This window comes from Ixodes scapularis, unplaced genomic scaffold (assembly GCF_016920785.2).
Source record: "Ixodes scapularis isolate PalLabHiFi unplaced genomic scaffold, ASM1692078v2 PGA_scaffold10__122_contigs__length_95168666, whole genome shotgun sequence".
NCBI classification, from domain to species: domain Eukaryota; kingdom Metazoa; phylum Arthropoda; class Arachnida; order Ixodida; family Ixodidae; genus Ixodes; species Ixodes scapularis.
This window is the reverse complement of record NW_024609836.1, coordinates 23,722,817-23,747,241: the sequence shown is the minus strand read 5'-3', so window position 1 is coordinate 23,747,241 and position 24,425 is coordinate 23,722,817. Positions and strand designations below refer to the sequence as shown.

At 45.5% G+C, this 24,425-nt stretch overlaps 1 pseudogene; it reads left to right on the top strand.

The window, feature by feature from the left end:
* The first annotated feature begins 3,959 nt into the window (after positions 1 to 3,959).
* LOC120843020 lies at positions 3,960 to 4,754 on the top strand (annotated as a pseudogene).
* The last annotated feature ends 19,671 nt before the right edge of the window (positions 4,755 to 24,425 follow it).

Here is a 24,425-nt window from a genome sequence, read left to right as displayed (position 1 = left end):
TCGACCATGAAGGAACTGTTCTTCCAACGACTTCCACAACTAGTCTACATGATCTTATCAGCATCATCAAAGCCTCTAGAAGCACTCGCCCGGATGGCAGATTAGATCACAAAAATTTAATTTGTCGTAGTTCGTGCTGTGCGTCGATACATTGTTGGAGCTGGTCCAAGCGAACAAGCTTGCTCTGTGGAAGAGCGATTCTCACAGCTCCTTCAGCAAAACCAGCGAGTGGTAGATCGGGTCGACCAACTGACGTAGAATACCCAAGACCTCCAGTCCCACCGTTCTCGTTCTTCCTTCTCATCCCGCTAAGGGGAATCTCACTGGCGTAAACGGAGCACCTTTTCCTCCGCCAAGTTCCAAAAACAGTTCTCGTTCCACGGCACGTTTGGCTACGACGCCAAGAAATGCATTCAACCAGGCATATTTTATTAAAACACCCGCAACTCTCATTGAAGACGACTGGTGCAGTAAAAGCAGCATTCAGCCGCCCGTTCCACGTAAACCAATCGCACGACAAAATCGCGCTAGTTTGGCATATCGCGTCCAAAGCTCCAGAAGAGAAAGCAACGCAGATCATCAGTAAAGGGATCAATTAACTCGCAAGCTTAAGTTCACTAAAATAAGAGTTTCGGGCACACAGTGCGTGAGGTTCCAATAAAATATACAAAAGCATGCGTCTCTGACAAAGCGGGAAGGTTCGCCGTCCCAGATCAATGAAGTACGCAGTGAAAGCCAATCACGCCATTGCCAAAAATTTCATTGCGGCAGTAGAAAAAAAGACAGCAGCTACAAGAACAGCTATCCTGAAGATACTTGAAGGTAACGACCTTGGAAGTTTCGTAACAAAAATTAAGATAGCAAAACGAAACGAAACGTCAGTCGTTTTATCAGCCAAGACGCTTAAAGAAGGCATTCTGCTTCGGGCTGTCGTCTTAGAAAAAAAAAACTTGGCAAGCGCACCTATCAATTCTTTTAGCTAAACAACTATCTCAAGTTCACGCAGAAGACAACTTCAGGGTATCGAACTTGAAAAAATAGTGATATCCTTTCTCCAAGAAAATGGGTGCAACATCGGCTCTGGTTTTTCCCTGGACATTTACGATATGTGCTTTTCTATCCCTCACGCAGGCCCCCTGAAAGTACTTCGGGAGACCTTTGAAGAGCAAGGCACCACATCATTACAAAACGCGGCGGGAATGTCCCCAGACAGTTTTTTGCGCTATTACGTGTTTACCTTACGGCTACGGTAGAATCCCGTCAAGATAAACAGTTTGTTCAGAAGAGTGGGTGCGCATCGGCTCTCGAGTGGTCTCTTAGATCAGTGACGTGTATTTCGCAGCATGCCGAATCACCATCCAACAAGTTATAAAAGATCCCCGGATTGAAGTCATATTTCGGTATGTTGCTGACTTTTTGATTCTCTGTAAAAAGGAAGCGGAAAAGGCAGGTAACACATGCCGGGAATACGTCACAAGATGATTTGAACATAGCTGCATGGGATTGACGTTCACTCATAAACCACCTGTAAATCTAACGATTAGGTTTCTCGTTCTCTCACCTTATACTTCAAAGGAGGCAACGTTTTCTGGAGGCATCAACCTCGTTCCTGCAAATGATTTCTACCGTTCGACTCCGAACATTCAGAAAACGTAAAACGAGGGGTCGCCACCAAAGTGCTAACATCATCTTTAAAAAAGGCATGTGCACACCAGGTTCATAGAAGTTTCGACCTAAAGCAACCGAGGATACTTGAAGCTGGCTATCCGAAAGCGCTTCTCATAGTAATATCCGAAAATATCCCCATGAATTCAAAGCATGAGCCGGGAGGCGTACAAAAAACAAAAAAACAATGCTGGCGCTATTGAAACTTTTCATTTCTATGAGAAATTTCTGTGACCCATAAACACATATGAATCATACACGATATATACGAGCATATAAGAACCATAAAAAACATATAAGAACTATATAAGTACTGTAAAAGATATATAAGAACATTAAAGGACCATGTTAGAAACTTGTCAGAAGTTTCTTTTAAGCTTCTTACGTGGTTCTTATACATTCCTATATATCTTATACAGTTCTTATATGGTTCTTATGTATTCATATATGTCTTGTATGAATCATGTGTGTTTATGGGACCCAAAACATTTCTCATAAAAATGGCTTCTTCACTAGGGGGGAAGCCCCATAGTGGTAGAGCCATATCTTCATGGCGCACCCACAGGCTGAAGATGATTGCAGTCCGGCAAGGGGTACACGTTGTATGTTCCGCACCGAACAAGGCATACTTCATGCGTGGCAATATCAGCAAGGCACAAAACACACACGAAAATCAATGTGATGTAGCACACCAAACCACGCACGCCCAATGTCAAAACAAGGTCATCTATTAGATTCCCCTTATAACCGCCTCCACTCGGTATGTCACTTCTGCGAAAAAAGAGCAAAAAAGAAACTGAACAATCAGGATTATGAATACTCCTGCTCTTATACGGCGACTCGTGCCATAAAATTCTGCTAAATATATTAAGCTTCTCACATAAGTGCCCACAAAACGATGAAGCTGTTTCCGAATAAACACCATTTGAGCGGTTCTGGACGTCTATCAATAATTAAAAGCCCGTTTTGCCGACACTCAAACCATCTATCTATGATAGTAGCTCCGCGAAACAAAACAAAAATGAAACATCAGACGCGGCCACAGTGGTCCAATAACCAATAAAAACAAAATTAAAAACATTTTATGTGTCCAATTTCGTTCGGACGCAGAACATCACGGATTTGATGAATGTCTAAAGGGCAACATTACGATACATTTTAAATGTAAGAAAATTTTATGCAAACGAAATTCATTTATATATATATTTTTTAAAGTTCAGATGCTTTACACTGAAAACTTCCGAGTCACTAGGCTGCCGCTATACCACCTCGAAGATGAAGCCAGCACCTTTCTCACCCAAGCTTTTTCATCATACTCCGTTCACACCTAAGCTGAGAGTGCGCTGGAAGCTTAGCATCCACCGGACCAATCAAACGCCTCCTTTTAATCAAGTGGCATCGCTCTCTGCGCAATAAAGGAGAGCGGGGTTTCGAGGTGTTGCACTGGTGCAACAACCTTTAGTAAATTGAGACTGCATTTTAAATACATCTTAAAGGCATTCAGTACTTGCCCTGAAATATTTCAAATAGAGTCCGAATATATTTCGCTGCACATTATTATTTCAAAAAGTACATCCTAAATGCATTCAAACGTATTCAAAAGAAAAAACGAGGACATTCAAAAACAGGTGGAGAATGTATATCTGTGTTGGACTACAATGCTTTTTAAGAGTAAACTATCATTACGTTTTATATATTTGTTAAATGGTGTTACTAAATATTGCCGGGCGCCCACCTGACCAAGTAGGCAGCGCCCTCGTGGCCACGATTTCACTTCCAGACACCGCAGCGTGAGGACGCCGAATGTCGACCTCCATCGAAGCGGCGATAACGGCCCAGACGGGCCGTGGTGATACGATATCTTCTGCTGAATCGGATTACCCAGTTCATCTGCCACCGCTGCAACTTGATCTGCTGTTTTAAATTCTGTATATTAACACGCGGACGTTAAAGAACGCTCGTATCGAGTTGAGGACTTCCGCGACGCACTCAGCAGTATGGAGCTGCTGACCGACGTGATTTCGCTGGGCTCTTACCAAATGAACCACGTGTGGCTGACGACGTTTAGAAGCAACAAGAGCAAGAAGAAGCTGGTTGATGCCCGGGAACTACTGGTGAAGGAGCGTCGTTGCCTTGTATTCGACCCCAACGGCAAGAGCTTGCGACTGAAGATTCACTGGTTGCTTCACTACGTTCCGGACGACGAGGTGCGTATCGCTTTGACACCGTACGGAAGAGTTACCAAGGTGACAAGGGAGAAGTGGCGCGTCCAAGGGTGTGAGTCCATCGAGTCGAACATGGGGACCGCTCTCATCACTTTGAAGGCAGGCGTCACTGTAGAGGACCTTCCGCACAATGTGTGAATGGCTTGGGGGATGACGCTTGTGATGGCGCCAGGCCGCGCGCCTCTCTGCCTCAGGTGCCATCGCACTGGGCATATTCGTCGAGAGTGCCGGGTACCCTCCTGCAACCAGGCCGTCGGTTTGGCCATAAGACTGACCAGTGCGTGCGGACGTACGCGGCTGTCGCTGAGCCCGTGAGAAAAAAAGAAACATGAGAGTTTCTCATGGACGAAGCGGACGCCAGGGAAGCGGAGGCCACTAAGGAAGAGGTCCCTGGAGCGGTGCCAGACGCTACTACAGATGTTAAAGAAGGGGCCTCCAGTGAAGTCCACCATGCAGAGACTACCTGAGATTGTGAACTTAACCGCTGGTGAACCCGGCGGTGATGACTGCACGGACACTGAAGCCGTTGAGTTGGAGGAATTACCGATCTGCGCGGACACTGAGGAAAATGCGGACATCCCCATGGCCAAAGCTGCCGCTCAGCCACTTAAAAAGGCAAGGGAAACCAAGCCTGCCACGGAAGGCTCCCCCAAGGTGCCCAATGATGTCGAGCCGTCGTGGAAAAACGAAAACGGAAAACGGGATGTCGAGCTCTATGGCAAGCCAAAGTTCAAGGCCCCTCTAGTCCCTCGAGGGAAGGGGGGTCAGGGTCGTAAGCCAAGGACTTCGTACTCGGTTAGGGCATCCCTGTTTGTGTTAATTGTGTGGTGCTGTGAGGATGGCACAGCTCGTAGACTTAGTTAAATTTGGGACTCTGAACGTTCGTGGCATGTCAACGAGACGCAAACAGTGTCAGATATGGAGAATTTTCGAAGATAATGATCTTGACATCTTCGCAGTCCAGGAAACAAAAGTAGATAGTAAAGAAGAGCTAGTGCAGCCTTTTCAAGCCAATTTTGATAATTGTGCCAGTCACGCAAGTGGCTCGTCGGGGGGTTGTCTATTATTTATTAGAAGGGCTTTAACTCCCAATGACTATGATGTAACTGTTGATAATCTTGGTAGGCTTATCGTGTGTGAGTTTTAAATGGTTGAACTGAGATGGAGGGTGCTTTCTGTTTACTGTCCAAATCAGGTCAGTGAAAGGAAAAACATTTTTTACCTCCTTCGCCCATCTCTTAATTGTTCACGAAAAAGAGTACTGCTAGGTGACTTTAACTGCGCCTGTGAGCCCAGTGACAGGTAAAACAAAAATATCAAAGGGGTGCTAGTGCACTGATGTTAAAAGATATGGTCGATGAACATTACTTTCATGGTGTTGCCACCTACCAGAAAAAAAAAATAAACAATGCGTTATAGGCACGTCTGCTCGTCTAGCCTAGATCGACTTAATAGACCCTATGTGGTAGTAGAACGTTTGAGTGGTGCGGACAATTACAAAGTTCTACCAATCCTTTTCAGTAACCATGCAACGGTAAAATTTACTCTGGGTAAAGCTAAGGCAGTAAAGAATCTCTTCAGTTAGGATCTATGGAAATCGAACGTTAAGCTTTTAGACGACGAAGAATTTAGAAACACTGCAGGAGAATACGTCAAGGAGCTATTTTACTGGCTCATTTGAGTCATGGGAGGTAATGAAGCAATAAATAAAGTTAGCTGCATGAGAGCAGTCAAATACCTTGACATACTTAAGCGATCGCAGTGGAGAAACTGCTGCAGGCAGATCTAAGGAAGCTTTTCAAATTAGAATGTGAATATCCTGGTAAATTCATTATCTAAATCAGGATTACAAAACTAGTGTATCGGCAATTGAGACTGAAAAGTATAGAGGTGCAGTAATTGGATCGGGTGCCGAGAAATATTTTCTTGGTGACAAAACCTACCAAAGGAGCGCTTAGCGGAGAAAGGCAATACGCAAGTAAAAAGATGGTCTGTGAAATACACTATCAGGGCTCGACAGTACCAACGAAGAAGTGATTGGGAATGCATTCGTCGAGTTTTACAGTCAGCTATTTCAGCGAGACGAAGCCCTCAATCTGACGAAGTTTTATAACGAAAATTGATGCCAAGATTCGAAGAATAAACGGCTGCTTGGCTTGAACAGCCAATTGAAATAAACGAAATAGGTTACGCCATAGAACAACTACATGCAGAAACAAAAACGCCTGACCCTGATGGTTTAAATGCAGCTGTTTACAAAAGATATAAATCTTTCTTAGCACGACCACTTCATAAAGTGCTTTTAGAGGCCTACGAGACAAGAGTATTGCCGCCTTCGTTTTAAATAGTCACACTGTTCTTATTCCGAAAGTTGCCGATGAGGAAAAAATTAAGAAATGTAAGAAATTATAAACCGATCGCCTTCAGCAATGTAGATTATAAGATTTGTTTTATGAAAGTGCTTGCGCCAAGGCTTCAAACTGTCATCCACAAAATCGTCGGTGCACACCAAACACGTGCGATCAAAGGGCGAACTATTTTTACGAACATTCATTGCACGTGTATGTTCTTGAGTGTTGCGATATGGATCTAAACCAAGTAGCTACGCGTAAATAGATTTTAAAAAAAACCTTCGATCGCGTACGACATGGTGTGCTGTATAGGGTATTGGAACATGGGGTACGACAAGTGATTCTTGCTGGTGTGCAAACGGCGTATAGCGGATGTACTACTCAACTGATCGTTAACGGACGCCGAAGTGAGCCCATCCCAGTGCTCTCGTCGTGAGACAGGGATGTCCGTTTTCGCCCTTATTATTAAATATATATCTAGGACCCTTCTGTCGCAGCGTAATTAAACAATAAAATATATACGGGTTTCAATTACTTTCCACGGAGGTAAAATTTCTTGCGTATGCGGAAGATGCGGCCGTGTTTCGCCGCGACAAATCGAGCATTTCTAAAAGAGTGTCTATGATTAAGAACTTTTGTGAAGCACTTTAAAAAAAGGGTGCAGCCCTTACACCCCTGTCACATATGCGACATCCCCCGATTTCAGTCCGCCGTACAGCGCACTGATATCAAGTTGACAGCCCCAAGTTTTACGAGAGGCTTCATGACCGTGGGATGTAATATATTAAACAGCTAAAGTACGCATCAAACAGTAAAGAAAGAACACACTGAGGTTTTGGAGTAGGGCCAAGAAAACCCCAATAAATGTTTTTACAGTCAGTTACACTTACGTAAGCGACTTTAATAACTTGCGCACGAGCAGCTTGTAATCAAGCTGCTCGTGAAAGTTGGGAGCCTTGGTTGAACGTCAGTGCGCTGTGCGCCCAACTGAAGTTTAGGAGTGTCGTATATGTGACAAGGGGTCTAAGGGCTACACCTTTTTTTTAGTGTGAACCGGGGCTTCTGTTAATTGGCAGAAATGTGTTGGGTTTTGGCATGGACACTTAGGGCGCGAGACCGTAGCTCTTTGAAAATATAAATTTTGTACAGACGCCTTCCTCCCACCTTGGGGTGCCTCTTCAGCACTATAAAAAAACAATACGTATTGGCCAGCAGTGATTGACGAATTCAATCAAACAGCGCGTAAATTTGAAGGAAATGCAGTGTCACTTTTCACTCGCGTGGTGAGCAATGTGTTTTTAGTCGCGAAAATCAGATATGTCCTCCAAGCCATCACATCTTCCGGCATGAATCTCCAGAAGCTACACCGCATTTTTGCGGTATTTATATGGCAGTCTGCACTCCAAAAAAAAAAGGTGTAGTCGGGTGCATCAGGTGCACATGAACCTTTTTCCTGAAAGATGCACTTTCTGTTGCCCAGCTAGTGTACTTGTACACCGACAACGAGCATCCTCCCCTCCCTTAAAAACCTCTAGGTGTGTCAGTGCCCTGCCACACTAGCCACGCTCCCCGATCAGCTTGTGCTTGGATTCCCCCTTGGGGGTCACTTTTTGGGTTGGGCAGTTTCTTAGCAAGTATGGAGCGATCCTGTTCACTCGGAATTGACAGTAGAGTGGACGCTATGCTTGTTTTAACCAATCGGGACTCCGGGTAGGATCACGTGACTACAGTCTCCAAGCTAGAGGTAATGCAGAGCACGGCACAAGCCTCAAGGCCAAGGCCACGAATAGCATTCACTGCACTGTTAACTGTGGGTTGAACTTTCAAGAGTATGTAAGTAACAAATCCTCCCGTTGTGTTCATTGTTGGGTGGCCCTGGAGATAAATAAGCTTTTGCGAGGGCGCCGGGCGCCCCCCTTTTGGCATTGAAGGAGCTGCTATTTTCCTATGGACCTGTTCCTAAGCTGAAGGAGTTGAAGAAGGTGAGCAGGCGCCGGACCAATGAACCGGAGGCTTTTTATCCATCAATTCCGCTGTCTTGGCGCGGGTGACGGCAGGAGCGTGATCATGTGGTAAAGGTTTCACGGATGACGTAGTAGTTTATCCGATATCGGAATGTCTGCTTCACGGCCTAGTTTCTTGTGTGCTGTGCTGCGGGGCTGCCGTAGATTTCGTCCGCGACAACGTATTCGAGTGTTCCAAGCTTTCCAGTGTTTGAGTAGCCCCACGCGTGTATCGGCAACAAGCGATTTCTTCAAAAAAGCACGAGGAATTCATGTGATGTGTTTAGTGTTCGGTTCGGAAAATTACTTCTTCTGCCACATCATGTTGAATCTTCACAGACCCCTTTCTTTTCGTTTTTGTTTCGTTTTTAGGTTTATGTGGTTCTGCAGTGCCCGTGTCGACATATATCTTGGATTACACATTTCAAGTCCGGTATTTTCATCGTAAGTGCACTGGAACCTACACCTTTGCAACGATTGACCGTTCCGTTCCGGATTACTTCTAGAATTACGCATTGTCAATTTTCTAGCAACCGGGAGAAAAATTTTTCTGCAATTCTATCTGCAGTCGCCTGCCATTTGATGTGTGCAATCATGTGACAACTGCAGGTAGAATACTGACTTCTTATTTTCCCGGCGTTTTATGAAAACACGTTTTCGTTGATACACGTTTTGTAGACACGTTTCATCGACACAAACGTTTCATCGTCACTCGTTCCGCGAAATTCACGCTGTAGGGACATTTTGTCGGGCATGTATCTCTGGGGCGCGTGCTCACCGACCCAGCCCACCCGTCCACGCCGTTCCGTGGCGGCAGTCTGCGGCGGCTCATTACAAAAATGTTAACGCACCTGTCCGACCCGTACATCACTTCGCGGATACATTCTGGAGCGGCTCATTACAAGAAAAAAAAAAAAGCTAATGTAGGAAAGCTAATGTGAGCTGTCGACAAAACGTCGTTCGATGAATGAATGGCGACTGCCGGTGGAATTTCGTGGAAACAATTCTGTCGGCTTCTTGGAGAATAGACACTATAATACTGACCCCCGGTTCTTGTGTGCTTCGTAATCTTCTCAGTTGTGTAACAGCTCTTTCGTACCTCTTCACATATCACGGATTGCTTGCAAGTTTGTACTTGTGTACGGAATAGGCTGTATAAAAAAGTTCATGAAATTTGAAAACATTTTCGTGTGTCCGTTTTCCTGCCTTTTTGCAATCACCGGGGTGCATACATTTTTTTAAGGGTTTCCTTGATGTCTTAATTAGGTTTATGAAGTTAGTTATGAATCGGGTGCATAAAGTGGTGTGACCATGCACATTTGAATCGGGTGCATCTGTGTTCTCTTAGAATTCAGTGGGCGTAGAAAGAGATCTAACAGCACACAATTGAACGGGGTCCTCCTGTGTTCGCTCTGAGTGAGGCGGGTTCCTGAAGCGGTGCAATGGTGCACCTTCAAATGGGGTGTATCTGTGTTCCGTCCTATTTCATTGGGTGTAGAGAGAGGTGTAGCCGTGCACCATTGATTTGGGTGCACCTGTGTTCCCTTCGAGTGAGATTTCTGTAGAAAACAGTGTACATGTGCACCACACAAATGGGTGCACACATACTTCTATATTTGGGGTGTACACGTATTCCCCCAAAGGGAGTAATTGTACACCCCTCCAAAAGTGGAGTGCGCAAGGAGTATGCTTTAATATACTACCTTTTCATGGGTGCTGAAAATCACTTATTATGAAAAACATAAGGCTCTAATCCACGCGGTCAAGGTGGATCGACAGCAAAGCAGTGGTATCACCTGCAAAATTGCGCTCGGCATTATGGACCTTTCTTTATGGCAAAGACCACCAGATGGTGCTCCAGACTTTGACGTCCCAGAGAACTTCCGGTTTATAAAATAATCAACGACGAGTTGTCATAACGATCAGGCCATTTTAACACCCCTGCTGGATATCTAGATGAAAGGTTTAAACGTCAAATCTCAAGCTGAACGCCAAAATAAGGAAGGAGTGGGAGATCTGTTCCATTGTTTCGAGTATTCTTGTAAATCAATTTGCCTCCTCTAAAATGTAATATTGTTGACCCGAAGGCCTCAGTTAAATCTCAAACTTTCTTGTATGTGTAGCATTTATGGTTTCTAGCACTGGTGGCATAAGCAAGCTCAACAGACAGTGCTGCTTGGGCGTACTGTTGACAATTTTTCGTCACCAGCGAAATCTAACATTGGGCACAGATTGGAGACTAGTACTGCACCAGCGCTAGGCTTAGAGTAATGTTTAAGCCGAATGTTGATGCAATATTTATGCCGAATCTGTGACCAGCGTTGGTCTTCGCCCATGACGACATCTCGATCAGCACTACACGGCTTTTTCTTATTTTTTTTCTAGAAGGTGTTGGGAAGGGTCCACTGTTGGAGGTTCTATTCCTGCTGAACCGCATGAAAAATTTCGATTGCTACAATTAATTTGACGTAACTATTAGTTCGTATGTTTTATAATGACTTATACCGTCTTCTCCTCATATGCTTAAGCATTCCCTACAATGCGTTGCGCATGCTTTGTGTGCACTTGGCTTGTTTGTAGAGCTTTTTTATCACTCAAGTGGGGCACTTTTAGCAATAAAGCCAGCTTACAAACACCACGCTCTCTACGTGCAAGGCCGCCAGACCCAGTAAAATTTCCTTTTAAATGCTTTTTTTCGGCTTCTTTGGCACAAATTAGCTGTAAATATACACCAGTGTCCGAAATCCCGTGCCTCAGCGGTGAAATGAAGAATAATATTCTCAAACTCGGGCTCTTTTGAAGGGAGGTGCTGCGCGTTAAATAAGATTTTTTTCTTTTTGTAGCATTTTGGGTATCGGTGTTGTTCACGAAGCTTCGTGAGTATGCATTTCTGACGTTCTTGCACTACGCTATGCTCGAAGGTTTGTAAAAGAAGTGGAGTCATGCAAAAGTTAAGCCGTTTATTGTGTCATGGCGAAAGCATAAAAATACAATGGCGGCGGACATGAAACAGACCATATAGTGCTGTATAGTTCAATTCGAATCATACATTGTAATCTCAATTTAATCACTGAAAATTATAGCACTCCAGAGCACGTGAACGCCGCGTGTCTGCGGATACTCAGCTTGTGGACTGAAGTTCCGTGTACATTTAATTAGTCTGCATTTTAATATTGATAATTTTCTTTTGTGAACTCGGCATATAGTAGAAGAGGTATCATGGTGGACTAAACTATAGTACATTTTATCATGGTGCTTAGATTGGAAGGGGATAATGATCATTTTGTTTAAGTTTGAAAGAGGGTGAGTATAGCTTTAGAGCATGTGCCTGTAAAGTTGTCCCTTATTCTTGCGTTGTGTGATGGAGATTGTGGCGCCTGAGCCGCGTAGACTTCGTCCCTCCGTGTTGTTGGTGACGACCTTGAGTTTGAGACTGTATAACAGGGTGAACTAAACAAACGAGTCAGCAGATTTTGAGGTGTCGTCCTGTCTAATTCCTGTTGCTTCTACGTTTTGACGTTTCTCTCCTTCTCCAGTCACAAGTTAAATAAACATGTTTAATATTAACAAACTCGCCTGCACCCTTAAATATTTTCTCTATATTATCCTGACCAGTGTGAGAAGGAACGGCGGAGCGCGTAGCCTACGAAAAATACTGCGCTAACTCGAGGCTGATGAAACTGTGGAGCGGAGAGGGAGCTGCGAGAGAGCGCACTTGATCTCACCTGAATATCCTCGCCGTAGCCCCCCCCCCCCCCCCCCCCCCCCCCCGGCTCGAGCTTATACCTTCACTAGGTTGTTTTGTAAGTCTCGAGATACCACATCAAGTATCAAAGGCCACGTGTTTCGCCGTTCCTAGTTAAACTGCTCCCGATACTAAAAGGCTCTATGTTGCTGCAGTACATTGTTCCTCTGCGTAATATCACAGGGAGAATGACGAAGCGAAGATTTGAAACCTAGATTCAACACTCTTATTCGCTTTCGTTTCGCTGAACAATGTAATGCACGCCGGGCAGAGCCGATCTTGAATCTCAATAAGTAAAATTGGCAGTTTCAGTCACCATTTTTGTTCAGGAAGTTCTTATGTCCCTCTCAAAATATTACTAAAGCTTTATTAAACAAAAACCCACATTAATTTAAGTTTTATGTGCATTGCTTTTTTGACTACCAAAGAAGTGCATAATTTTGTAACTCATCTTGTTATTTAAACTTTGATGATGTTTCCATGTAACAAAACAGTGCGTCCTAGAAAACACATATCAAATACGTGGTCATGACCCTTATGTTCGTTTTTTTTTATAAAAGGCAATATATTTACTGGGCTACAAATATTTGTTTTTATTCTTTTAGACTCACTTATTATTCAGCAGAGAAATCTGAAGAGAAGTTTTTTGTGCGTTGACGTCATTTTTTTCGCATCATTCTGGTTACGGCGAATTCCCCATTGCTAACCTTAGAGCTGTAAACATTGCTGAAGTTGTGACGAAACTATCACTATTGTCACATTACATTACAGAAGTGTGATGACAAAAAGCGAATTGCATAAATAAAAAAAAGTGATTAAACGTACGGTCGGAAGTGCCACCACAGACAGTAGACTAGAAGCGCCTTTACACGCACATGAAAACGAAACATTATATGAAAAAATCAAGACGCCACAACGATACCTCTCAGGATCAAAGTTAAATATAAATCAATAGTACGAGATATTATGCAAAAAAAATGAGAGAAAAAAAAAAGCATCGTGAAAGACGAGAGACCTAGCTGATGAAGAAATACACATAAACAGCTCTGTGCTGTACAGCGCTGTGTCTACGCCTTCGTTCCACCGGTCCCTCTTACTTTCCACTGTTTGGTTTGCAGGTATGCCGTACCAACTTGCCTAAGCTTCAACATTACCAACATTGAAAAGCTACAACCTAACAATTCATGACGCTGCGATGCCCAAACATTTGTATTCACCAACACGTTTTAAGGTTTAGTTCAACGCCTAGAAGATCACGCTGTCCTTCAATGTCAATTTTCAAGCGGCTGATAAAAACGGTTTGATAGTAACTGCAAACCGAAGATTAAGGCGTGTTCTGCACTCCCAGTGTGAACTCTTCAAAGGTGGAAATAAGAAGTGCGTTTCAAAAGGACAACCATATCCAAAAGCCATGAAAAAAGCAACAGAAATGTGGCACAGCTGGGTCTTTCTGTGCTGAAATCGATCCCCTAATTCATAGACTGAGGCGAAACACCGTGGCGAATGCGTCACAGAACACACAAAAACTTCAGAACTTAAGAAGCTTTTAGAATTCACGCAGTAGGAATGCAAATTAGGAGCCTCTCCGCCCGCGTTTCAGTGAGGGCTAATTGAAGATCAGAGCTGCCACGGCGGGCGCAGAAAGCGCTCGCCACGGCCTATTCTGCTGTAAATGCTAGGCTGACAGTGCGGTGGATCCTACGTGCTCGATGAGTCAATCGTATGTCTCTTTTTCGCCACGTGAACACGCTTCCGCCCAAGTCCACGCGCACAGAGTGGGGTGAGGCGTTGAAAACGAGGAGGGTGATTGGTCCGGCGAGCGCGTAGATTCTAATGCACTGCAAGCTTTGGGGTGAACATTGTGGAGGCTTCTTTGGAAATTTATGCCTGCCGCGAGGGCGAGCCAACTTCGGCGAGTTGCGTTCTGAGAGGCCAATTTAGACCTTTGGCTCTTTTTTTTCTTTTTTTTTTTTGCAGTGAGCGTTTGCAAGACTTCTACTGCAGTTGTGAGCTAATATCTGTTGTAAATATATCGCCTGACCTCAACTTCGAGGTCTTATTACGCATGAGGTGCAATGTTTGCAGAGTGTTCGGTTAAATTTATTTGTGAGAAATTAAACTGCCGTTTTGGGGAGTAAATAAGTATAGTGCTTAAAGATTTCCCCGATAAATATAGCAAGAAAAATGGTGTCACTAGACCTCACTTTACCCGAAGTCATGTCATATGACGCCTTGCTTCTAAGTTCTACCGCGACTTCACACCGTGACGGCTGATGACGCGACGTAACCGAGAAACGTGACCTGCTCTCACGCCACGTGCTGACGGGACGTAAATTGTCACGCTAAATTTGTCGGGGTAATTTACGCAGTGACCTCAGCTCACGTGACCTGATGTCTTTGCTTGAAGTCGATGTGTCACAAGATTTCAAAACGTGGCTTGAGGTACATTTCACGTATAAATACGGGGGGAAAGCGCACACATCATTAAGGGCAACAACAATTTAACGAAATTTCTCAAACAGCAATTTAACAAATGTTTTTTTTTGTTTGATTTTAAGCGGAGAGTATTGCACGTTTTGCCGTCTTGTCTTTTCTGTGCACTATACTCACCGTTTTGAACATGATCAACTAAATTGCCGAAGCTTCAGTCTTCTATATTAAAAGAAAGAGCTCCGGTGAAGTCTTATATTCTTTTAATCCTCGAATATAGACATGAAATAAGGGCCAGCTCAAGAATGAAACATTGACTTTATTTAAATCCGTCGTAACCCACCCGGATTCACCGGCACGGCAGAGGAATTATTTAGGCGAGCGCGCGAAAATGTCGCCCTACGTGAGGAACAACCTGCGACCTCGGACGGCAGTTCTAACTTCGACTTTCAAAAATATGTCCTCTGCCAGGAAGATTTGGGAATGGTCTCGCCCTAGTGATGCTGATTTCGGCGCCTCACTAACTTCGGGCCCCGTTTATTCAGCGAGATGTATAACCTAGTTTGGGTAATACACAAAACTAGTAAAAATCAAAATATCTTGGTATGTATTAGAAAAAATATTGCCCACCACACTCTCATAACCGGCCTGTATTATACCGTAGGACACGAGGTAGCACCGGTGTTAGGTTGAAATTTGTTTTTGTCAGGCAATTAAGGTGGCTGAAACCTCCCAAAAGTAAAGGTATAACCGAATTTGATATTCTTTGTTCAGTATGGGTATTTCGCCCTAAGTTGCCAAACAAATGCAAGAGTTAAGCTCTACTGCCTGGTACTTCAGATGTCACCTGGCGTCTTAGGGCCTTAGTTCTGTAGTAAATAGCAGAATTAGGTTTCACTTCTTATTGTTCGGCTTTCACCTATAAACGCTGAGCCTAAAATGGCCACGATTTCATAATTGGGCTTCACTGATGGTTATTCCGTTCATTCGTGGCACCTTTGGCTCACGTCTGACGTCATTGGAATTATGCGGCAAACCTAATGAAAGCTATAAGAAATTAAAACAAAAAACAAATACTTTGTAATTAACAAATGACTTCAACCAATACCATATTAGTCCCAAGGCAGCACCCAGGACACCAAACTTGGGCAAAGTTAGGCGTTACTCTGGCGGGTTGCTTGGAACGGTTTCCTACTTTCTTGTTGTGACATCACATTGAAGATTGATATGAAATTAATGAGCAATGCGCAATGCGGTCACGAGCGAACTGTGTGTTTTGACGGTACTTAGAAAACACAGCACAGCGTAAACTTTTCGATGCCGCATCCTCAGAAGTTTTAAAACAAATATTTTGGATATAGAAGGTTGGTCTCAGCAAAGTTTTGCGTGATTTCAGCCGGCATGTATTGTTCAGTGATTGGCGTAGACAAAGCAGTGCAGTTCACTTCATGCAAGTACGTCATAGTAGATGCTCAAATAAACCAGTAGGTATTGATATCAATTAATGTCGACATTATTTGGATATGTTTATGCCCAGTTCATTTCCACAACGCGACCTTAATGGTAGCAGAGGCGGCGACTGTATGACACTGTGTGCTCTTTTCGTAGCGTTGATTACTAATACATTGAAACAGTTCAATGGAGCGATTCTTGACCGCTGAGTAAAATGTATTTGTAAACATAAAAAATAAAGAAAGTGGTGGATCATGTTTATTAATACTTATTTGAGATATACAATACTTACTTAAATGGGAACAACAACTCCTTGAGAGACTTTTGAGAGATTACTGATATATTCATGCAACGTCAGAAAGTATAAATAGATACCTCCTAACATAATCATCAAATTACATCCACGTTCTTCGCCACATTATGAACGCAAGGACAAAGACAACACGGTGGTAGAAAAAAACTATAGCTTTTTAACATGCACAAGCACAGTGACTCCCGAAGGTGTCGAGCCGGTATTAAAACGTTCAACACCGGAGAATTAGAATTTGGTTAGGCGTCTTCGGATAATTTAATATAATATTTCCGCTCGCACTACCGAACAAGCAACGCCCGGTCATAAAATTCCGTAAAAGACCCCAGTTTATTCTTACTCGGAACGTGACTTTCATCATTTTGCCATGGTTTCTCGTTTTTGTATGTGCCTGCTCATTCTTGTCCCGAGCGCGCAACGCTCAAAGCTTGTTTACCAGTTTTTTTAGATAGTCACGCACACTAGATAAGGAGCTGCTCGGAACCTGGTCGAGTCAGCCTCGCTCTCGCTTGCTGTTACGCCGCCAAATCACCGCCCGCGGTTCTGCTACCTCGACGCTCGTCCTTTATTTTAGTTGGCACAAGTTCGCGAATGAAACTTTTATTTTCAGTTTAGATTTGTTGGGCTGTTTCCCATCCGTGACAATACCCATAAATTATACACATTCAACTCAAACATTGAACGCTAACGCAGTGGAAGTCTTCCTTTGCCCAAGGAAGTTTTAAGGTAATCCCCACGTTTTCTAAAATTTGCCCGCTTTTGTGTAAGACTCAGCCTGTGTCCCTTGAAGTTGGTCACTGCGGAAAAGGTGCTATTTCTTGAATATGGTTGGAAATTCACGTTTCTGTAAACTGCTATATGAACTCGTGAGTGATAGTGGCACGTGGAATGCGAGAATAACAGTTCTGGGAGACGAGGGTTGAAGACGGCGGGGCAGACAGCAGGTGACAGGCGCTCGGTGGAGGGGGCAGGAGCTATAGCGCGTCACGTGACAGAGCGTGCAGCGCGATGCTGGGGCAAGGCAGCAGCGATGGACCCAGTCTGGCTGGTCTGGCACTCGGCGATCCCCGGAGCGGTGCACAACCCAGGTTCGGGCCAAGACCGGCGGGAACGGCGAACCCTGGTCGTTCCGGCCTGGGCCATGACGATTCCGGGGTGGTTCCGCTGCGACACTCGGGCAATGATAACCCGGGATAGCCAGCCTACGCAGCGCTGGCGTGGGAAAGGCGATCCCCAGGCCTGGACTCGGGCCCCGACTGGGAGTTCTGAACGACGGGCGACAACCATGGTTGGCGTGCCCGGAGTGCCGGCTCTCGAGGACGGGCAGCCGGGAAGTACAGTAAACCAATTCCCATTCTTCTCGTTGTACTGTGTTAATCTTTGGGAGACGAGCGAATCACAGACCGATTGGGCGGAATTTTTAGAGAGACACCCCACATAAAAAATGCCTCATCGAATGTGGGGCCCGGACGGCGTGCCTCTGCTTCTGTTCGCCCCCCGTGAGTCCCGCGGATTCGTTCTGCGGTTTGCTCTTTAACGCTAAGGATGCCCGTTGAGACAAATTCTGCACTCTTAGAAATAAGAACACACCTTCTCCATTTGTAGCACCCCAAAACTACATTTGGATGTTTAGTCCACTGACGTCGAGCTGGCGATACGAACTTTTACGAGCAGATTGACAGCTGTTGGATATAACACACTAAATAGCTAATGTGCGTACCAAAGACTAGAAAACAAAAACACTGAGGTTTTGCAACAGGGCCAAACAAATCTTGATTGCCTTACTGTAGACTTCAAGGCGTACTTTAGCTATTTTAATAACTTGTACCGGTCGACTCTCTATCCGCTTTTGAAAGTTGGTATCGTCGGTTCAACGTCTATTGTTAGAACGTTGAATTGTTGTTTTGGGGTGTTAAGTATGGGACAAGAGATGTACCCCTAAACATCCCCTATTTCTTAGAGTGTGGTGTAAGTTTGGCGACTTTCCTCACAGCAGAGCCCAACAGGTGTCTCTTCGTGTCAAGTACAGAAAGGACTCGAAAGACGAGGTTGCGGACGCGCTCCTTCAAGCACCCCGAAATTGCGGGTAGGAGGAGGTGGTTTAAACGGAAGGGGGGGGGGGGGGGGGGGGTACGAGCAGTATGGGTAAGGTTTACGTCTGCTATAAGGCAGGAGGTGAGCCAACCAGGACTCGTTGCAGATTTGGGACGCTGCACAAGGGGGCTAATGATTGTGGCTTGGGGTGATGCGGTCAGGAAGTAAGCGCTTGTCAAGGCCCAGGAGACAGAGGGGTTTATGTCAGTGGGTGTCGGAACAATCGCGGGAACAACAGTTGACACCGGGGACGTTGTCGGACGAGTTTGTTAGCGGGTGTCAGAAAAATTGCTGGGATAGCCGTTGACACCGGGAAACTTGGCAGGCGAGTTAATGTTGCACTACTATTCGTATCTGCTGGGCCAAGACGGGCTGTTGCCCTCTTGGCCAGGCAAATGCGAATCGCTTCGCTGGTGAATTGTGCAACCGTCGAAATAGCAAGCATGGTTCCAACAAGAAGAAAATACTTAGAGAGGTAAGACTTTGCGAGCCTTCGGCCGGAAGCCATCGGGCGTACGGCTCACACGAATTTCGTCCAGGTGTGCTCCTATCATTTCGCTTGTAACTCTCAAGTTTTTGCAAAGCACCTGGCCTGCCAAAGCGAATATTTTTAGGTCAAATTTTAGTTGTGCGCTCTAACGCACACTCACCTTGCTCACGGATGCCTTCCGATAGAAGAAATAACAAAAATAAATCTAAACTGACTGCGTGTTTCATTTAATTCTTTTTCATTCCACTTGTCGCTTTTTTCAGCATATCAACGGACGCTGACAGACGCTTGTGTTGTACCATGCCTCGTCCATGATGGAACTCTAAGACACCGCTATCATGATCGCGTCCTGCGAGCGTTCAATAATGTCTTCCGCGAAACACAGCTGAGCGTGCTCATTATTAAACATGGCGGCCAGCAGCCGAGGACAGGCGAGGGACGAGTCCAGCGAGCCTCGCGCCTTTCAGCCGAATTGAGAGCACACAGGACGCGTCTGTTCTCGCTCGATGTCTTTTATACACAGTAAACAGTCTCCGGCCAAGCGGCGAACGTAGCTACGAGCAAAGGTACGTACAGGTCCCTTCAAAGTAAAACGGAGCGCCGGAGCGGCGACCGAACTGCATCGCCGCGCTATCTAGCAGCGCCGGCTGGAACTGATAGGCTACATCTGCGCATGCGAACGTTCCTTCCGCTGGAGCCTCCGTTTTCTTCTTCCAACCCACACGTTATCGGTGGTTCAAGCGGCGCAACGATCTTCCTAAAATCGACACCTGAAAGCGCAAGCCGCTCATCGACAACACTGGCCCGTTCCCACTTGCCCTCAGCGTTATCTCCGCGTGTGAGCCGAACACCTAGCGGTGTTTATTGGAACAGCGTTTAACAGCTCGAGACGCCGGTAATGCGAGGATCAAACAAGAAAGACGAAGAACACCGCGAACGGCACGTGCGCATGCCAAGACCGGCACCTATCAGTTGCAGCCGGCGCTGCTAGATAGCGCGGCGATGCAGTTCGGTCGCCGCTCCGGCGCTCCGTTTTACTTTGAGGGGACCTGTACGTGCGTCGTCGGCGGTCGTCGGCGTCGCTAGCTAAGATGGTACCGCTATGGTGTACTAGAAGACTGGGCAGTGTAGCGAGCGCCGGCGGAAGGGTGGCTCTTTCAGCGATGACCGGATCGGTGGCCGCGAGAGGTCGCAACGTGTAGTAGGCGTGCTGCCGGAGTGCGGAGCGCAGGCAGCGGTAGCGCTTGGCTGGCTTGGCGTTCCGCACGAGTTCGATTGTTTCGTGTTGTTTGGCTAACTCTTTACGGTATCCTTTATTTCTGCTGTTTCACATATTATTTATCGCACTAATTCGTTGCCAAATGCTTTGCCAGAGACGTGCATCCTCGGGCAGGACGCCACGGTACACATCCCGACACTGCTAGCGCGAACAAGACATTGGCGCTTTCTCGGATTTACTTCGAAATAGTATTAGTGAGGACGAACTTTTATCACCTGAATTATACACCCGAATGAGCTTTTTCCCCAACAATTAGGACTTTGCCGAGATCCTTTGGTTTCTCATAGAAAAACCAGCGATCGCTTGTTCGCGCTAACAATGTTGCGTTCTGAATAGGCGGGAAATCCATACCCCAGGGAGATGTTCGGGAAGTCTCTTGAAAGAGACGTCCCAAACGTGTGTAATCCTCTGGATAACGTAGGATAAGCATGCTGATGGCATGATACCTAAACAAATGTGTGCTTTTGTGACCCTATAATGGACCTTTTTCCAATAAGGAGTGCCTCATGACGGTTTCGCCGCCAACTACAAATGGAGGGCAACCGGACCCGCCTTCTCCTATAGGAACAGATTAATGTCGCAAGAAAACAGTGCCTCCAAGAATGGCGAAAGGTTGGTCAAGGGAAAAGGGTGTGCGCGTGCACAGACGCTTACTGGAAAAAGGTCCATTTCGCTGTCACTGTAGTTGTGATCAATGAATTCCGTGGTTGAAGCGCACTACCCTAATGAATTGTTTCAACGTTCGGGAAAACAAAATGGGGCTTACAAAACGGATTATATTGTCTACTTCCGTAGGCTGCATGGAGGTGCCACTGTTGACTTTCGCAACTACTTCCGCGGGCTTTCGAAGGAGTTTACAGAACTGGCCTTTATCGTGTTTGCTGTTACTACGTAGGGTCTTCAAACAGGACTGTGCGAATAGTTAGAAAAATGTATCCACTCACCAGCTCTGGCAGTAACCACAGTGGATAAATTCTCATTTATCCACTGAGCACCAGCTATATTGATATGTGTGGGCACCAGGGCACACATAAATTTTTAATTATACACTGGGCGCCAGCGCACAGATGAGATTAATGAGGTGCACCCAAGGATTCCGGAGGCGACGGTACTTGCTTTTCCCAAGAGCTCGGGAGAGGGGGGCTCCCGAGCTCCCCGTAGTCGGCGCCTGCGGCGTTTTGTACCTCTACATTCTCCAACGTGAGGTCATGATTTTGATGAGCTTCGACATCTTCAGGATAAATGACTCAGTATCTTCCGCTGGGCTAAGACCCTTCAATTTTCTTGCGGTAAAAAAAGAGGCCTCTTAGCACCTCCTCATTGAAGAGACGGAGTGCGGGACCAACCCACATTTTTTTAAAGGTGTTAGGAAAAAAAAATAATTTGCTGATGTGAGGCCATAACCTTTAACGTCACACATTTTCACAGTCACTTCTCAAAGCCTTTCTAATGCAGTCAGCGTGCACAGGACCGTTCGGTGTGTCCAAACCAGTGTCTATAAAACCGATTTAGCAGATACTAAAGTGCAAAAAAAAAAATGTAGAGGACGACTGTCATGACTGCCTGCATTACGTGAAGCAGAGTCTCCCTGTCCTTTTAATGTTGCGGGACGGCGACTCACGCCGATCGAACTCGAGAGGGGCACGAAGAAGGGAATGGGGTTCTTTGGAGGACCGGTTGCCACTGTTGCAACCCGGCACGGGCCCCAGGAACTGAGGTCAGGGAGAGGAGGTTCGGGGGTCATTGAGAATATAAGAGTAGTTCCGACTTAAAGGGGGGAGGACACCCTCTGACAGGGGTGTAGGGAAATCACTGCCCCGACACAAAAACACGTCCCGTTTCTCTTGTCCCGCCCTTTTTCCGTCATTGCACGCGTTGTCTACATCCCACTGAACGGCACCGATCACAATCCAATTCACTCAACCATTAAAAAAAACAAAAAAAAAACTGCTGCAAAACAAGGCGACGACGCGAACCACGCGAACACAAGCAGTACGACCACACTGCAATCCGAGCGGGAAGGAGCACGCCTGTTACCCGCAGCGCCCCCTGGCGTCCTTGCGCGCCGTCATCGCTGCGCCGACCTCCTCCCTCCGTTGCTTCTCGGCGTGGACGACACACTGCCCAGTTCTAGTACACCATAGTACCGCTAAACAGAAAAACGGAGGCCGAAGTTACATGGATGAATAACTCGAGCAAACAATTTGCAATCGGGTGGTAACTTGCGCCACCTAGTGAGATTTTTAGCATCCTATAAAAAAATGTATGCTCGTAAACCGCAGACAACGCGAGTAAGACATGTTACACAGCACCGACATAGACATATACGCGAACACTACAACGACACTGTGCCGACACTTTCTACACGATATTCATTTCGCCCCGCGGCGCATATAAGCTTGACATGTGCGGGTGAGCTCTTTGGTCGCTGACCGTTACAGATTTATAGAAGACACAAAACACGGCACAGTGAACAGCTTGTGTTAGAACTGCTAGCATTTTTGAAATATGTATGCAAAATCTATTGTGTTAGTCCGTTGCAACAAGTAACGATATATAACAATAAATCTTAAACCGTTCATGAAGAAGTTCAAAGTTTTGTTATTTTCTTGCTTGACCAGTGCTATGAGCAGTCCGACTAGCTTGAATCAGAGAGAAAAACAAATTATTGAGATTTTGTCATTACGTAGACAATAATATTTAGAAATAATCCTTGCGCAAAGTATTTTTTTATATATATTATTGTGAAGGACATCCGCCCAACACTTCGCTTCTGCTAGTAGCATTCGCGTACGGGAGCGGAAGCCTTCACTTTTGGGGCGTTTTGATGCAGTTTGTTGTCTTCAAAGCGAAGTTGACTCAAACATTGACCAAACCGTGAGAGGCGGTGCCTCTTACAGGTAAGCGTAAGATCTAATTAAGTCAAGCTGAGGTGAATGCTCTATGCAAACCTGGAGTTCAAAAGTGGTGATGAAAACTTGCTACCGGCTGTCAGTTCCACACCATGTGAACATGATAATGCAAAACTGTCTAAGCATTTGAACTATTTCTTTCCTACTAGATCGGCTGATATCTTGCCGATCTTGACACTTCCTCGTATCTTGCTAAACATTACCGTAGACTTCATCACAAGTTTCATCAGTAAGCGAAACATCCAATGAATGTATCCCATTTTCCAAGAAAATGAAATCAAAGAGATGACTGAATTTTAGTCACACGACCATGCGTGTTTCTACTATTTATCGCTGGACATGTAAAACGCGCAGTATTCGAGGACAGATTTATTTCATGAAGCTTCTCATTAGTCTCACAACATTTCTTTTAAAAGTCAGCCTGGTATTAGGAACCGTCTACCTCGTTAAGTTTCAGCTACAAGCTCCATTATAATTTGAGCCACGAGGAATGCCTCAGCGAAAGAGTCGCTCTACGGGGAAGAATGACGATGTAATTATACACTATAGGTCCGTTCGTCCCGGATAATAACGACTAACGCGCTGTCGCTTTAACAGCACTGGTTTTGTCAAGTTCCGCTTCAACTTCGAGCTGCATTAGGGTCCCCACGTGTGCAGGTGGATCTCAAATGAAGGTTGATTTCTGAAGCTACTTGTAAAGGTGACCGCGGCGATGTGTCGGAAAAAAAAATCTGGTTACACTTATGGGAAAATCATGTGCTCAGATATTCAAGCCCCATTTAAGAAATTGGACGCGAGCATGCATGTGTAATTGTTTTCCAAACAGGACATCGATTTCATTGGGAATGGTCGCGATCAGTGCTCCATTCGGCGGGCATCAGCCTATCGTTCAAGCTAAAGACGTTATAGAGGCCACGTTAAAGGCTGTCGAGTAGACGAAAAGGCTTGTGGTTAAGAAAAAAGTACCAGAGGGAACGGAGAAAAGAAAACTAAGAACCGGTTTTCTTTCCTGGAGAAGACTATTCAGTAGGTCGGCCTTGAAGTTTGGGAGCGCACGTCTGTGTATTGTGCGGGGCTTTGACCTCCATACAACAGAACCTCGGGCCGCGGGAAGGTGACTCCATTGTGTGGTGGCGGCGTCTCCTTATACCTGAGGCTTTGGACTTGGAGACAGAGAGCAGGGTGTCTCGAACACGAAAACTCGAACGCCAGGGCACGCGGCGTTCGTGTTTTTGTGCCTATGTTGTAGCTTTAGCCCAGTGCACGGGGACACTACAACGAAACATTACTGGCGACGACCTGACGCCTCTGACGGAATACTTGGTCAAAACTTTGAAGGGTTCGACCGTTGTTGTGGTTTACGGTGACCACGGGTGGTCTTCGCCGGCCGCTGGTTTGTTTAGGAGGATCGGGTTCACGTGCGCAAAAAGTATAAATCACAAAAAAAAAAAAAATTAAAAAAAACTCTC